Raw genomic sequence first — 15,533 nt, forward strand, 5'->3', positions numbered from 1 at the left:
TTGTTTTGTGCTAGAAATACTTTATTCTCAAAATAACTACATTAAATTTATATGAAAGAGCGTGTACGTTCATCAGATGAACATAAGGCCTCTTTCCTCGGACAATTTTATTGATATTGCTGTACAAAGAGGAAACGAAGCCTGTACGAGTAATGCTGACAAATTGTGTTCTAACAGCGATCTGGCTGGAGCTTTTCAGGTCTTGGGTAAGGTTGGTTTTAGTGTTTTTTTAATTATTATTTCTTCCTAAAACGTCTTTTAAGCGGTTCCGTACCCAAAAAGGGTAAAAAAACGAAAACCCTATTACTAAAGACTTCGCTGTCCGTCCGTCTGTCCGTCCGTCCGTCTGTCACCAGGCTGTATCTCATGAACCGTGATAGTTGAATTTTCACAGATTATGTATAATTGTTCCCAATCCGCACTGGGCCCGCGTGGAACTACGGCCAAGCCCTCTCATTCTGAGAGCAGGCTGTGCCCAGCAGTGGGACGTATATAGGTTGGATTATTATTATTATGTATTAATTGTGACCGCTTTAACAACAAATACAAAAAACAGAATAAAATAAATATTTAATGGTGCTTCCATACAGCAAACGGTGATTTTTTGCGGTTTTTTGCTAATGTCTAATGAATGTTGTATAGATAGATGGTACGGAACCCTTCGTGCACGGGTCCAAATCGCACTTGACCGGTTTTCCTGTGTATCGAATATGTGTAATTAAATCTCTCTCTCTCTCTCGCTTTCTCTATCTTCTTTCCCTTAAATATTTTTTATTATTTATACAACTTGTGTACTTAAATAAAATTTCATTGATTTTTTTTTTCAATTCACACCGCATTGCTGAAGTCCGGAGTTCTTAGTTGACATAGAGTCTGAAAGAAAGAATGATAGAAGAGAGAAAGAAAAGAAAATAATTTATTTATTACAGCAGTGACACATGTGTACAAGGATACCGGGTATAGTATAAAGACAAAATCTTGCACCCGATTGCTATTTGCAACTGACGCTTGACTCCGGTTAGCAACAAAAGCCTTTGAAGTGCTGAAACGGTACTTCTTTCAAACGTGGATGTGAGATTCTTTAGTATTATGAATAAGAAAGAATGTATCTACGATTTTTCTCCACAGATTTTTTTTAACAGTGACAGAGAAACTATTATTATCCTATTGTTATTTGCAAGGGATAAAATTGAGAATTCGGTTGACAACTATCTTTAGACTCGGGCATAATTAAACATTGAATTATGGAAAGGCATTAGAAGCCGAGTGGTTTGGCCACTTGCCTCTCAAGTGTAGAGATCATAGGCACCTGAAAAGAAATAAAAAGAAACACGTTTTCAACTAAAAAATAACCTAACCATAAAAGTTTTTTGCTGACTGTATTTTGATGATTGTACTTGCATTGTCACCCAAACAAGTTTGGTCAAATTTAACTTGCAAGATATGATTACAGACAGATAGACAGACAGGCAGACATACAGACAACGGGTCAGGTAAACTAAATAAAAAGCTTGTCAAAAATTCATACGCAAATGAGTTTACGCTTCTTACCACGAGAAACTTTATTTACTAATAGCTTTTTCCATTTCTTAGTGCAATTCACGCCCTCAATTCTATATTGACAACGTTCACTTTATGAGCCATTTTTATTGTGTTTATGCGTTTGTCGTATTCTTCTCGTCCCCTAGAAATGGGGTAAGACATTCAAATGTGCCGATTTATATTTTTTGAATCGAAGGAATTTAATGGGGTTCAGGAATTGAAATGTTTCCGTTGACGTAGTATACTTTGTGGTTTAAATGCGGCATGATGTGTGTTCTCTTTTATGCTGTTTAAGTTTAAATGAATTTTTAACAAAAGAAGTTAGTTTTAGGTAGTGCACGCAGAGATTAAAGTGGATGAATATACACCACAACAGCTATTCAATTTCATCATTCAATTCTGCTGAAAGCTGAGCGATAGCTCGAGATGATTCCGCCAACGTCGATGTTGGAAAAGACACTCGCATCACAATATCGGTTTAGCCGTTGTTTGGTAAATTTTCAGCAGCGTGCGGTACTCTGATGAGAATCTAGAATAAGACAACAAACAAACATTAATCTTGTTAAACTACCTACAAAACTAGTTTTTAGGGTTCCGTAGCCAAAATGGCAAAAACGGAACGGAACGGATCATCATCAGCCCACAGCAGTCCACTGCTGGACATAGGCCTCTTCCATGGCGCGCCACAACACTGTCTTCATCCCAATAATTATAATTATATTCTTAATTACATATTAAAAAGATCAAGACCAGAGAAAAAAAAAAACGTATTTTTCATACAAATATCTGCCTCGACCGGGGATCGAACCCGAAAACCTTAAGCTTCATTGTCAGGTCCTCGAACCTTTTGGTCGGCTTTGGTCGTTGGTGATCGAAAAAATCGTATCTGTATTATGTATTTCATATAGTACGATACAACTTTTCTGAATATATTTCAGAATAAATTTCCCGGCGTTGCTGAAACTACAATTGGACCAATCAAAAGTAATCAGAGTACATGCACAAGTAAAAGAAACAGGTTAAAAATCGGTCACTCGGGAAAAAAATACTTTATTTTTCAAAGAAATACCGGCTTTCAAATATCTACAGGACTATTTTGCGTTACCAATAACAGATTGGCCCGTTTTTTTAACCTTGATAGATCACAAGCCGACCCCACGTTTGAAAAAGGTACAAACAACGAGAACAAGCAATGTTTGCACCTCAATTCACCCCTCACAGAAAGAGGGGGAGTGGCCGATCATTGTCATTAGTAATCATCAGATCAAAGGGATTTCATTCATGTTTGTCGGGTGAGACGGAGAAGGTCGAGAGTGAAATATAAAAATGTGACATTTTGAGTGAAAATACATTTATTTAGGAATGTAATGAACCGGAAAATGAAACGTTGGCAGGCCTTCCACTAGGTGGACGGACGAGATCGTGAGAGTTGCGGGCAACCAGTAGATGCAATTAGCCAGTTGTCGTTCATTGTAGTATTTTGTAGGGGAGCCTTTGGTCAGCAGTGGACGACTTCCGCCTGATGATGATGATAGGATGTAATTTTGGTATACTTACAGATAGTTTGTGTCCCGGAGAAGGACATATTTTTATCCCGGAAAATAGCTTAGTTCCCGCGGGATAGTGAAAACCGAATTCTACGCGGACGGAGTCGCAGGTAACGCCTAGTTACTCGTATCAATAAAATAAAATAAATAAATAAATATCATGGGACACTTGACACCAATTGCCCTAGTCCCAAACTAAGCAAAGCTTGTACTATGGACACTAACAACATACTACATAAATACATACTTATAAATACATATCCAAGACCCGAGATCAAACATTCGTATTATTCATACAAATATCTGCACCGGCCGGGATTCAAACCCGGGACCTCAAGCTTCGTAGTCAGGTTCTCTAACCACTTAGCCATCCGGTCGTTTAAAAATAAAATTATTGAGGGTAATTTTATTGATACGAGTAACTAGGTGGTAACCCAACCGTCTTCCGAATTATCCAGTCATCATCATCATCATCCCAGCCTATTTACGTCCCACTGCTGGGCACAGGCCCCCTCTCAGAATTGGGCCTTAGTTCCCACGCGGGCCCAGTGCGGATTGGGAACTTCACGATGTTGTCCTTCACCGAAAAGCTTGTGGTAAATTTCAAATGTAATTTCGCACATGAATTTCGAAAAACTCAGAGGTGCGGGCCGGGGTTTGAACCCACGAGCTTCTGCTTAAGAGGCGATAGGTCAAACTAGGCCACCACGGCTTTTTTATCCAAGAGTTATCCAGTATTTTGTAAAAAAAAAGTTATTTATTACAAAAAGTTTTCAGCATATCCAATCAACCTAATGCTTACACAGAGTATTTTAGAGATGCTGTGACCTAAACGCAAAGGTGTTCATGAAAATTCTCAGCTACATCCTCGCCCGCTCATGCATATGCAACAGCGATGCAAATGCATGCATGCATCCATCTTTGATCCGCTCTGAACCGCTTCAAACCGGTACGGCCTGTCGCATTGTCATGTTATTGTTTATTAATCATCGTTTTTTTTTAGAACGGGATTAGGGTTGAATTTGATTTTAATGGGCGAATTGGAAGGATACATTCAAAGAGTTGATAGCACTGATTGGTGGTCCTGTGTTCTATTTAAATTAGGTAAATCGAATAACGACAACTGTCTTAAAAAACTTCAAATAAAAACTAAACCGAAAAACTTGGCAGAAAGACAATTGATAAACAAAAATTATATTGAAATTTGTTGATTAAATCTAGCATGACAAAGTAAATTAGAGAAAGTAAACTATTATTAACTATAAACCTAATTAAAAATGTTAGTAAATTAGTAAGGCACCTACCTAGTAGGAATGTATGTAAATCAGAACATTCTATATTTTATCAAAGCGCAAATATTTCAAGCTAACTTAGATTGAAATTAAGTGTGAGTTCAGATTACTTAGTGTACATGCATATAACACACAGACATACAATACGACAGGAAAGTCTCACCCTCGATCCAAAGTGATAATATGCTCTTAACTACATATTTGAATGGTTGGTGTTATTCAAGATGTCACCATGATAGTAAAGCATTAACGCATAGTACATAAATAATACCTATAGCTGTCTAGAAAACAGACCGTTAAAATCAAAATAGTTTTCTGTTAAAAAAGTTTTTTTTTTTTTTTAGCATTGGCGTCCAACCTACATTATGTCAAAGTCAAAGTCAAAGTCAAAATATCTTTATTCAATTTAGGCTATAACAAGCGCTTATGAATGTCAAAAAAAATCTACCTCTGTTGAGAAGAATCCGGCAAGAAACTCAACGAGGTGTATTTTTTTTTAAACAGATTTACAATATTATTAAATGATATCTATACATCACAAGTATTTAACACAACTTTATTCTTAACACAGTAGGTTCGCTATTTGAAGGGATCGCTAATGCGGATCGAAATTATTTCCAAATATCCCTGTCCATGATATAATCATTAACTTTATAATACGCTTTAGATATTAATGTCTTCTTGACAATAGATCTGAATTTTGTATCTGTTTCATTTATAATATTTTTTGGAATTTTATTATAAAAACGTATGCAATTTCCCAGAAACGACTTTTTGGTTTTAGCCAGTCTGTAAGATGGAACTTTAAGCTTCCCTGTGTTTCTAGTAGCCTTTGGCTTATCGACGTTAGTGGGAAAATCACATATGTTCTTCCTTACATACATGATTATTTCAAAAACATAAAGCGACGGCAGGGTTAGGATACCTGTTTCCTTAAAAAAAGATCCTAAAGATTCACGCGTCTTCAAATTATAAATTGCTCTAATTGCTCTCTTTTGTAAGATAAAAATTGACTCAATGTCTGCAGCAGATCCCCATAAAATAAGGCCGTACGCAATAATGCTATTAAAATACACCAACCGTGCCGTCGCCACATCGGTTAGCTGCCGTATTTTCCAAACTGCAAAAGCAGCAGAGCTCAATCTATACCAAATATATATATGTATACCAAAATACAGCTCAATTCGACGGGAAGTGGATCAAAATTAACATACACAAAGACATAAAAAAAATTAAAGTTGTAGTTTTCGTCTCACTGCTGGGCAAAAGCCTTCCCTTCCTTCCGGCACTCGTCTAAAGATATATTGTTTAAAAAAATGCCTTCTGTGGCATAAAGCCATCCAAACTTCGTCGCCTCAAGCCGACATAATTTGATTAATTTTCGACTGAGACAAAATGTGCTCTAATTAAAACTAGTGTAAGTGGCTGCCGCGATAAGAACAGTTTGGTAGCGTTTGACGTGAGGCATCGGCTTCCCTTACACCATGCTACGTACGCTAAATAATGCTGGCACCTGAGTCTGTATTGTCTAACGCAGGGTTTCTCAAACTTATCGCTCCACGTACCCCTGTTAAGTTTCTAAACGATAGCGAACCCCCCCCCCCCCCCAAAAAGTAATAAAATTGACTGTTGGAGAAACTAAAAATAAAAAATACAAAAAGACTCCAAAAACCAATCTTAATCATCTTGCAAGTCTTGCAGCCTGGTGGTTTTAGGAGTCACGTAAACCTTGTCGCGAACCCCTACCGTCGAATAGCGAACCCCTAGGGTTCGCGTACCCACTTTGAGTAACCCTGGTCTAACGTTTCTGACACTTGGATCACAATCAAATGACAGTTTTTGTATGAAATCTGTCATTTCACCGTCTACCACCAGCCACCTAATTGCATTTATTTATTGTGCGGGCCATGTTGCCGGAAACTGTTTATTATTAATAAATTATTTTCTAACGCGCTGACGTTCGCGATTGCATTTACCATCTCTCACCTTTCACCTCCTCAATTTACTACGTAGCAGAAAGAGTAGTAATTGTGATTTAAAGTATTTTAGTTAGACAATGAAGCATAAGGGTTTTGCCACCAAAAACTAGTTTCAATTGGGTAGTTTCCTAGATACTTAAATATTAATTCATTTTGTCAGTCAGTTTGATTGACAAAAATATTGGACATGTATTTTTTCTTTTGTCAATCAAGTAAATAAGTTTTTGGTAAAAAATTCTTTTTTAATAAAATCTTTTTTGCTGACTGTACTTTTTGTTGAGTGTACTTCCATTGCCACCCAAACTACATTTGCATACCAAATTTCAAGGCGATGCTATGAACCGTTGAATTGTTCCGTCCTACGGAGACGATCCTGGCCGGACTACCAGGATGTCACTACCAGATTATTTTATTGTCACATGATTTACATAAGTATTCCAAATTTCAAGTCAATCTGACTACTGGAAGTTGGTCAGATTATACTTGCAAGATTTGAATACAGACAAACAGACAGACAGACAACGGGACAGATGAAACTAAATAAAAGCTTGTAAAAAGGCTTTAGGTGAAATGTTGCAAAGATGAAGTGCGTTAAAGTTCGGGAGTCACCTGTGTCGTTGCGATATTCTAACATTTTCACATCTCATGCTCGTAAAGTTCATGTTCATGCTGGATCTAGGCGACATAAAAAGACTTTTTATGCACTAGTGCATAAAGTAAAATCTTCGTCTAAGACCAAGGTAATCAGGTGTCAACAGCAACAAACAAAAAAGTTTCTACATATTTTTAAAAATAATTTCTAATTTATTTAAAACTAGAAATCAATCAAAATAAATCAATATAACTAAAAACTCGTGCCAGCGTGCTTTGCATTAGACTTAACTTATTTATTATTTTGCCATATTCGGCCTAAATTCAAAACACGCACCCTATTTCAGCGAACGTAGCGTGTACTACAAAATTTCGCCTCAAGCGCGTAGGTATCACAAAGTTGACTTTGACGAGAAATTAGAGAGTTCAGTTGACACATTCAATTTTGTCTAAAACGCAATAGTGTACGGATAATTTGGGAACTTCACTAACCGCTAATAGTGGTTTAATGTCTGGATGTGTATTGAATGACAAAGTTTGCTGGGTTAAGGTGTTAAGGTTTAAGTTGTGTTTGTTGCTCAGCGTATTATATCAAATGTATATTTTATTTAATAGTCTATTCTATTCTTTCTTCTGTTGTCTACTACGCTGAGCAAAGGCGTCCCACCTTGACCTCCATGTCTGCCGTTCTGGTGGTATGGTCAAGGACTTTAATTCATGAGCCATCATGGAATCGTTTTAAAGGTAAAGTCATTATGATTTTCCTTGTTTATTAATACTGGCGGCTAATGATCATGAGTTAAAGTCCTTATAGTTAGTACCTATAGTAGGAAATTTATTTTCGATATTGGTGACAATGGATGCTCATAAACAATTTTGGTAGATAAATCCGTGGTGGCCTAGTGGTTTGACCTATCGCCTCTCAAGCAGAGGGTCATGGGTTCGAACCTCGGCTCGCACCTCTGAGTTTTTCCAAATTCATGTGCGGAATTACATTTGAAATTTACCTCGAGCTTTGCGGTGAAGGAAAACATCGTGAGGAAACCTGCACAAACCTGCGAAGCGATTCAATGGTGCGTGCGAAGTTCCCAGTCCGCACTGGGCCCGCGTGGGAACTATGGCCCAAGCCCTCTTGATCTGAGAGGAGGCCTGTGCCCAGCAGTGGGACGTATATAGGCTGGGATGATGATGATGATTAACGCGTATTGCTTAGGTACCTTGAATTGTTTTCTCTATGCAAGTATCTCTGCTCTGCTTAGTATGTTGTGGTGTTCGATAAAGCCATTGCTTTGTATTGTAAAAGATTCTGACGTACCAGATATAGATTTTCCAGCATCAAAAAATCCTCAAGCATCCAATTTTATTAAAACCCTCCCCCCAGTGTGTCATATATCTGTAAACGAGCGTTATTGTAAACATATTTCAGCCGATACTGCGTGGCGCGTCGTTTGCCGAGGCATTCGTATTCATTTGCCATATATTTACATGGAGCGGATGTTCGAGGATTTTCGATATCTTTGGAAGCTTTTCCTTTTGAGGTTTTTGTGTTATCCTTCTGTGAATGGTTTTTTTTAGTAGTTTGTTATTGTGATTTATAAAGTTTGTTTCTGCGGTGCGTTAGTTCCAAACGGTGCCCTTGAAATGTCGACAAACTTTTAATCGAATATCAGTTAAAAGTCAACGTTTCCTATTTTGTCATTTCATCGAATGTTCATTACCTCGAATGATTAAAATGGGTAGGTATTTTTAAATCACGGATTTTTTATATCTGGACATACTATTTAATAGAAAGTTTATTTGGCAGAAATTCATTTCATTACTAATTATTTGAAACTTTTTTGAATGAATTTTTTTTTTGGGGTCGCAGTTCTAACATAGTCTAACCTACTTTTCTGGTAGCGATTTATTTTTGTTGGGGTTGTAGTTCTAACCTAACCTAACCTGTTTTTCTGGTACCGGTTTATTTTTTAGGGTCACAGTTCTAACCTAACCTAACCTACTTTTCTACCAGCAATTTTTTTTTGTTGAGGTCGTGGTTAGCACGGAGAGCGGATGGCCGTTGGGGCCGAAAAGTTCTCAAGTGGAGGCCGCGGATCGGCAAGCGCAGCGTAGGACGTCCACCAACAAGATGGACGGATGACCTGGTTAAAGCCGCGGGTTCACGGTGGATGCAGATGATGATGATTGCCCGGATTGCTACCACCATCTTGCTCGCTAATCCTGCCGTGAAGCAGCAGTGCTTGCACTGTTGTGTTTCGGCGTGGAGAGTAAGACAGCTGGTGAAATTACTGGCACTTGAGGTATCCCATCTTAGGCCTCTAGGTTGGCAACGCATCTGAAATACCCCTGGTGTTGCAGATGTTTATGGACGGTGATGATCTCTTACCATCAGGAGACCCACTTGCTCGTTTGCCATCCAGTCGAATAAAAAACAAAAAAAAAGTGTTTCTAGTTCTTCGGTGAACTTCTGCAATCGAGTTTGCTTTTTAAATTTTTAAGCAAAAACGCTGAAAAAGATCTGTTTCATGTCCATTATTTCTTCTAGCAATAAGTAAGGAGTTTCTTCTAAGTAAGGAGCAGCATCTTTAATTCCTGTTCTTTAGTTGACGACCCAATTTTCCCAATAACCTAGTGGTGGAAAAGCCTGACCACAATGGTTGAGATTCTAGGACCAATCTCATTTCATTAAAAAACTGGCCTAGAGCGTGTCGGACATGCCCAAGATAGGGTTCCGTAGCCATTACGAAAAAAAAACAAGTAATATTTTTCTAAGGATTTCGTATTTTGTACGGAATCTTCAAAGTTTAGGTATATTTGCTTGTGATTGTTTTTTTTTTGGATTCTTTTTGTATTTTTTATTTCAACTCCAAATTTGTTACTTTTACGGGTATCCCGTGAAACCATATCGAAAATACAAACTGAGACATGGATGCACAGAAAAACCAGAAAAAGAGACCAGCACTGGGAACACAGATCTCTAGGGTGTCTAGATTCCTGTCCAGCACGAGGACCTGGGTTCGATTCCCAGTGCTGGTCTCTTTTTACGGTTTTTCTGAGCATCCATGTCTCAGTTTTTATTTTCGATATTTGCTTAGTTTGGGAGTAGGTCAATTGGTGTCAAGTGTCCCATGATATTTATTTATTTATTTTATACCTTAGTCTGCTATTTACTCTTAAACTACTAATAATTCTCATGCACTCTTAGCCGTTATAATTTTCCTTGTAAATTTGATATCCTGCCTACTATCCTGAATTTTTCCACCGAACAGTTTATATTTTAGAGGGAGGGGGCGCTCTAATTTGATGAAAATTTGCACTTTAAAGTTGAATATTTCGCAAACAGATCACGGTATCGAAAAATCGTCTGGGCAACCCCCCATTGCTTTTAAAAAACCTATCCAACGATACCCCACACTATAGGGTTAGTAGGATAAGCCGGAAAAAAAACTCCCCCACTTTACGTCTGTGGGAGGTAGCGTATTTTTTTTTTTAGTTTTTTATTTTACCACTGCCGGCGTGACTGATATATTCATTCCAAATTACAACTTTCTAGTGCTAACGGTCTCTGAGCTTAGCTGCGGACGGACAGACAGACAGACGGATAGACATGGCGAAACTATAAGGTTTCCTAGTTGACTACGGAACCCTAAAAAAGATTGAAAATCAACCGCAAGACTTTAATACTAAAGCATCACAACCATAACATGCATTCAATAAACAAACATCAATACATTCAACTATATCACGGTACACTCAGCATCAAGTGCAGTACTTAATAACAACTTAGCGCCCCCCCACCCCCCACTCGTCTGTCAAACGTACGACAAGCGCAGATTTCGCTTTGTACTTGTCAAAAATATAGCAAACAAAAGATACTGTATGCGAATAAATGAAGTGAGCTGATATATCTCGCTTAGTGGTGGGGTTGGGAAAAGTCGATAAAAGGGGAAAAGTCGATCAAAACAGTATCACATCATCATATTCATTATCATTATCAGACGTAGGACATCCACTGTTGTACAGTCAGCATCCAAAGTTTTACAGCCACGTACTAAACACCATGCAAGATTGTCAAGGTATCAATCAATGCGACAGAGTAAAAAAGTGATCCGCTACTTTTGATGCTGACTGTACATAGGCCTCCCCAATAGACCTCCAGTTGCTTCAGTAGGAAATGGCCTGCTTCCATCGTAAACTGGCTTTAACCAGATCATCCGTCCATCTCGTCAGCGGACGTTTTACGCTGTGCTTGCAGATTCGTGGTCTAATCTATATCTACAAATAAAACAGTATCATGACTGACTGACTGACAACGTACAGCCTAAATTACTAAAGCTGGAGAGAGGCCTTGATACGAGATAGAATCATCATCATCATCTTCATTATCTCAGCTACATACAACCCATTCACTTTCCAATAGCTGAAAAATTCCAGTAGGTAATAGGTCGCGACTGTTGAAGTTTAAGTTACCTAACAGAGTTCTATGTAGACTCTTATGTCTTGTGTTTTTCTTTTTGGTATCCTGCCGTGTCACCAAGTAACTTAGTTTTAGTCTTAGTTTTAGGTGGTACTTATGGAGCCAAAATAAACCTTTCTTTCTTTCTTTCTTTCTTTTTATTATTAAGTTTCTGTTTGGAATGAGCAATTTTATTTTCATTCGGTACTCATATTGTTACAATGAAAAAATATCCCTTTCATTTTTTTTTTCAATAATGTCATATTGAAATACTACATACTCTCAGTCAGTCTGACAGTTTTCTAGTCAAGTTTAGGCTTACAGCGAAGCCCAAATAAATAGACATACAAAATACATAAGCATGGAAAACATACCCCTCTTTCGGGTAGTCGGGCAAAATCACCAACTTATTTCTGTTTTATCAATACGATAAAAACATCGATATATCGATATCGATAAACGTGTCCCATCACTACTAAGCAATATGTGTAGGCAGACAATATAAGTGACGTATCGCACACCGACACCCAGTTCGGGGAAGTATGCAAAGAAGTTGCGCGCAAGTGACTGGATCGTCTTGATACTTGATTAACTTGTTATAAGTTGACAGATACCGTTTGGTTTATTTTGACAGTTGAGCTAATGTTTATGAAAATATATCTAAGTAAATTTAATAACAGACAGCAACATCAGGAATTTTAATTTCCAATTTTTTCACTGTCTTCTTTTACAAACTCTTTAATTGTATTAAAACGAGAACACAAAAAACACTGTTTTTTATTTTTATGGTATAGGGGGGCAAACGAGTAGACGAATCGGGAGTACCGCTGGCGATAGTTCATTCCAGAGTTTTGCTGTGCGAGGCAGGAAATTTCTGGAAAAACGCACAGTTGAGGACCGCCAACCATCTAAATGATGAGTATGATAGTGTTGTCGCGTAGGTCGGTGGCGAAAGGATGCGGCAGGGATCAATCCGAATAAGTCCTCGGAGCACTCCCTGTTGTACATGCGATAGAGGATGCACAGTGAAGCTACATCTCTACGAAGCGCCAAAGTCAAGTCGATCAGAAACTCGCTGGTACTGGGGAGCCACTGCCCACAGATGAGTGCAGTATTCCATATGTGGGCGAACCTGCGCCTTATAAAGCTGGAGGCGGTGGGCCGAAGTGAAATACTGTCTCGATCTGTTGAACACGACGAGCTTCTTTGAGGCTAATTTAGCCTTACCCTCTAAATGGCCGCGGAACAGGACTTCACTAGAGATGTCAATACCAAGGATTCCGATACTGGCTGTGGTAGCTAGAGAAGTGCTCTCGAAAAGAGGTGATGCGACAAACGCAGACTTTTTTGCGGTAAACGCGCAAACCTGTGTCTTTGTGGGGTTAAAACGGACTAAATTAAGTCGACCCCATTCTGAAACTTCTTTTATTAGGGGAGTCTCAATTTCAGACACAGGTTTGTTTCGGCACTCTATAACGTTAGTTTAAACTAGTCTAGATTAAACTGGACCTGGAAATTGATTTCAGTTTATCACATCTCGATGCATGCCTTAATATGAATTGATATCTGTACTGTACGTACGCTTACGGCGTTTGTTCACTGTTCACAAGCTAGATCGTTTGTTTATCTTCTAAAGCCCTCATGTAGCGTCGAAATCTGAAAGTCCTATTGCGTACAAGAATTGCTCGTTTAGAGTTATGATCTAAAATAATTTCTTTGCTTACCCGCTCATTAATTTGGTTCATTGATATGGGCTTCTGCAGAGTAACGCCTGAGTTTTTTGATCACGTGTTCATGATCATTGTGTATCATTGTATCGTAATAATACCGTAACTTTATCACGGTGATATTGATAGTATAATCCGGACTAATCAGGGAGTAAAGTTGTATACCTTGTGAGTTTTCGGATACTTTATAAAGAACAAATTAATACAAAGAATAATGGGTTAATATAGGTACTTTGTAGGTAGAACTAAATTGTTCATTGAATAAAGACTCTTGAGAATGTTATAATAATATCTGAAATAACAAAGCATGTGACCCACGTCTAGTTCTTTAAATAGTACATCTGTTGAAACAAGTTAAGACTCAGGAGGGATTGTATGAAAAAAACAAAACGACCAAGTACCAAAACCTCTCACACCGCCTCATATCGACAGTGGCTCCAACAATAATAGTTCCGTATCCCATTTGAATATTAGAACATCCGCGAGACACCCCCCTCCCCCCATTATTAGCGGGGAAAGAAGCTTGTTAGGTGACAGTTGATAGCGGAGCTGGATGGTAAGGGGTTTCTATAGGTAGTAAGGGTTTCAAAAGGGGTCTCTTGACTTCTGATTTTAGTTTTCGTGACGCATCTCAGATTATCTTTGATAGTCTCTATTGTATTTTTTTTGTTTAACTTGAAAAATTTACATAAGATAAGTAAAAAAGGTAAAGGAAGGCCCCTTTGTTTGTTTGTTTGTTTATACTCTTTTTGTGCAAAACGTTGCACAAGAACAAGTGTTAAGTAAGTGACTACATTTGCATGTAAGTACTTATTTAATATAGTGTCCGGAAATATGAGTTTACGATCCAAATTACAACGAGTTTTGGTCAAAATATTAATTTAATACGTCGTGTTTTTAATTTTTTTAATTTTAACAGATTTAACAGGTCAAAGGCGTTGTTTCACTGTGGATACAGGAAGCTTCTAACCGAAGCAACTGAAAGTCTACTATGTCCAATAGTAGACGTCCTGCCGCTGATATTATGATGATGATGATGGCTCAGTTCATTGATAATAAAAAGTACCTGGTAATTAAAATATTGGCTAAATAGAAAATATAAGTTTGAACGATATTATGTGTGTCTGTCTGTGGCATCATACATCCTAAATAGTTAGATGGACTCTGAAACGATTTGTTTTACTGGAAGCTAGTTTAATTGAGATGGTTCTTAACTAAATTTATCATTAAATAGGTTCGAAGATTGAACTTAAAACACTGAACTTTAAGGGGCTGTTTCACCATCCATTGATTAGTGTTAACTGATGGTTAAATGTGATGCCGTCTCCGTCTATTCGAACAAAACAAATAGAGACGGCGTCACATTTAACCGTCAGTTAACACTAATCAATGGATGGTGAAACAGCCCCTAAGAGTCACCAGTAGGTACGCTCGCCGCCGAAGTAGTTTCTTTCTAATTTACACACAATATACAACACACTGAAGCAAACACCGGTGCTCGTCGAATGAAAGTGTATTATTTGTCATTCTATTTTTATGGTAGTCAGGAAAAATCTCGCCCGCGCGATTCAGGATGTTATAGTTTTCCGTACAGCGACATCTATCGGCATATAAATTAAACATAGAAAACTGCTATACACGGAGGTTACAAATATCTAAGTTATTTCTAGGTTATTCTCTAATCAATCCACGTCCAAACAAGTCTGGAACCCTCTGCACTAAGATCGCTAAATTTATGGTTTGATTATAGAAAATGAACTTGTCCACGTCATGACTTGTGCGATAACGCTGAAGGAGTTATGTGCTGCACTGCGATATTACAATGCAGCGGAGTTTGCTTCTTTAGGGAAAGTAAATCTTTCCAATATTATAAATGTGAATAGGAAACAAGAAGTGCCCGTACAGCCTGGCGATAAAGATTGGACATCGGTCTTTGGAAAAAGACAATTGACTGTTCACGACGATTTGCGAACACTGGCGACCGTGCATCAATCATCGTAGGTATTTATTAAGTGACGTTTTATCCATCCATATCCATACTAATATTATAAATGCGAAAGTGTGTGTGTTTGTATGTTTGTGTGTTTGTCTGTATGTTTGTCCGTCTTTCACGTCAAAACGGAGCGACGGAAGACGAAGAAACGGAACGAACAGTGAAGAAGAAAAAGAAGAAACAAAATTTATTCACTATTCGCAAAAACTTACAGGCTGAAATGAAAAAAAAAAAGACCGACGCTGGTCTTCCGCTGTGACCGCTTGGCGATTTCACGGAAAACCAATGAAAATGGATGATCAAAAGGTTTAAACGATTTCAAATGCATCTCCTAAAGGGGTAAGATCAAATGTACCAGTAATGCACCAGCTATCTTACTCTGTTATATTACAATCTAGATCCCACT

Source organism: Choristoneura fumiferana, chromosome 9 (assembly GCF_025370935.1).
Source record: "Choristoneura fumiferana chromosome 9, NRCan_CFum_1, whole genome shotgun sequence".
NCBI lineage: Eukaryota > Metazoa > Arthropoda > Insecta > Lepidoptera > Tortricidae > Choristoneura > Choristoneura fumiferana.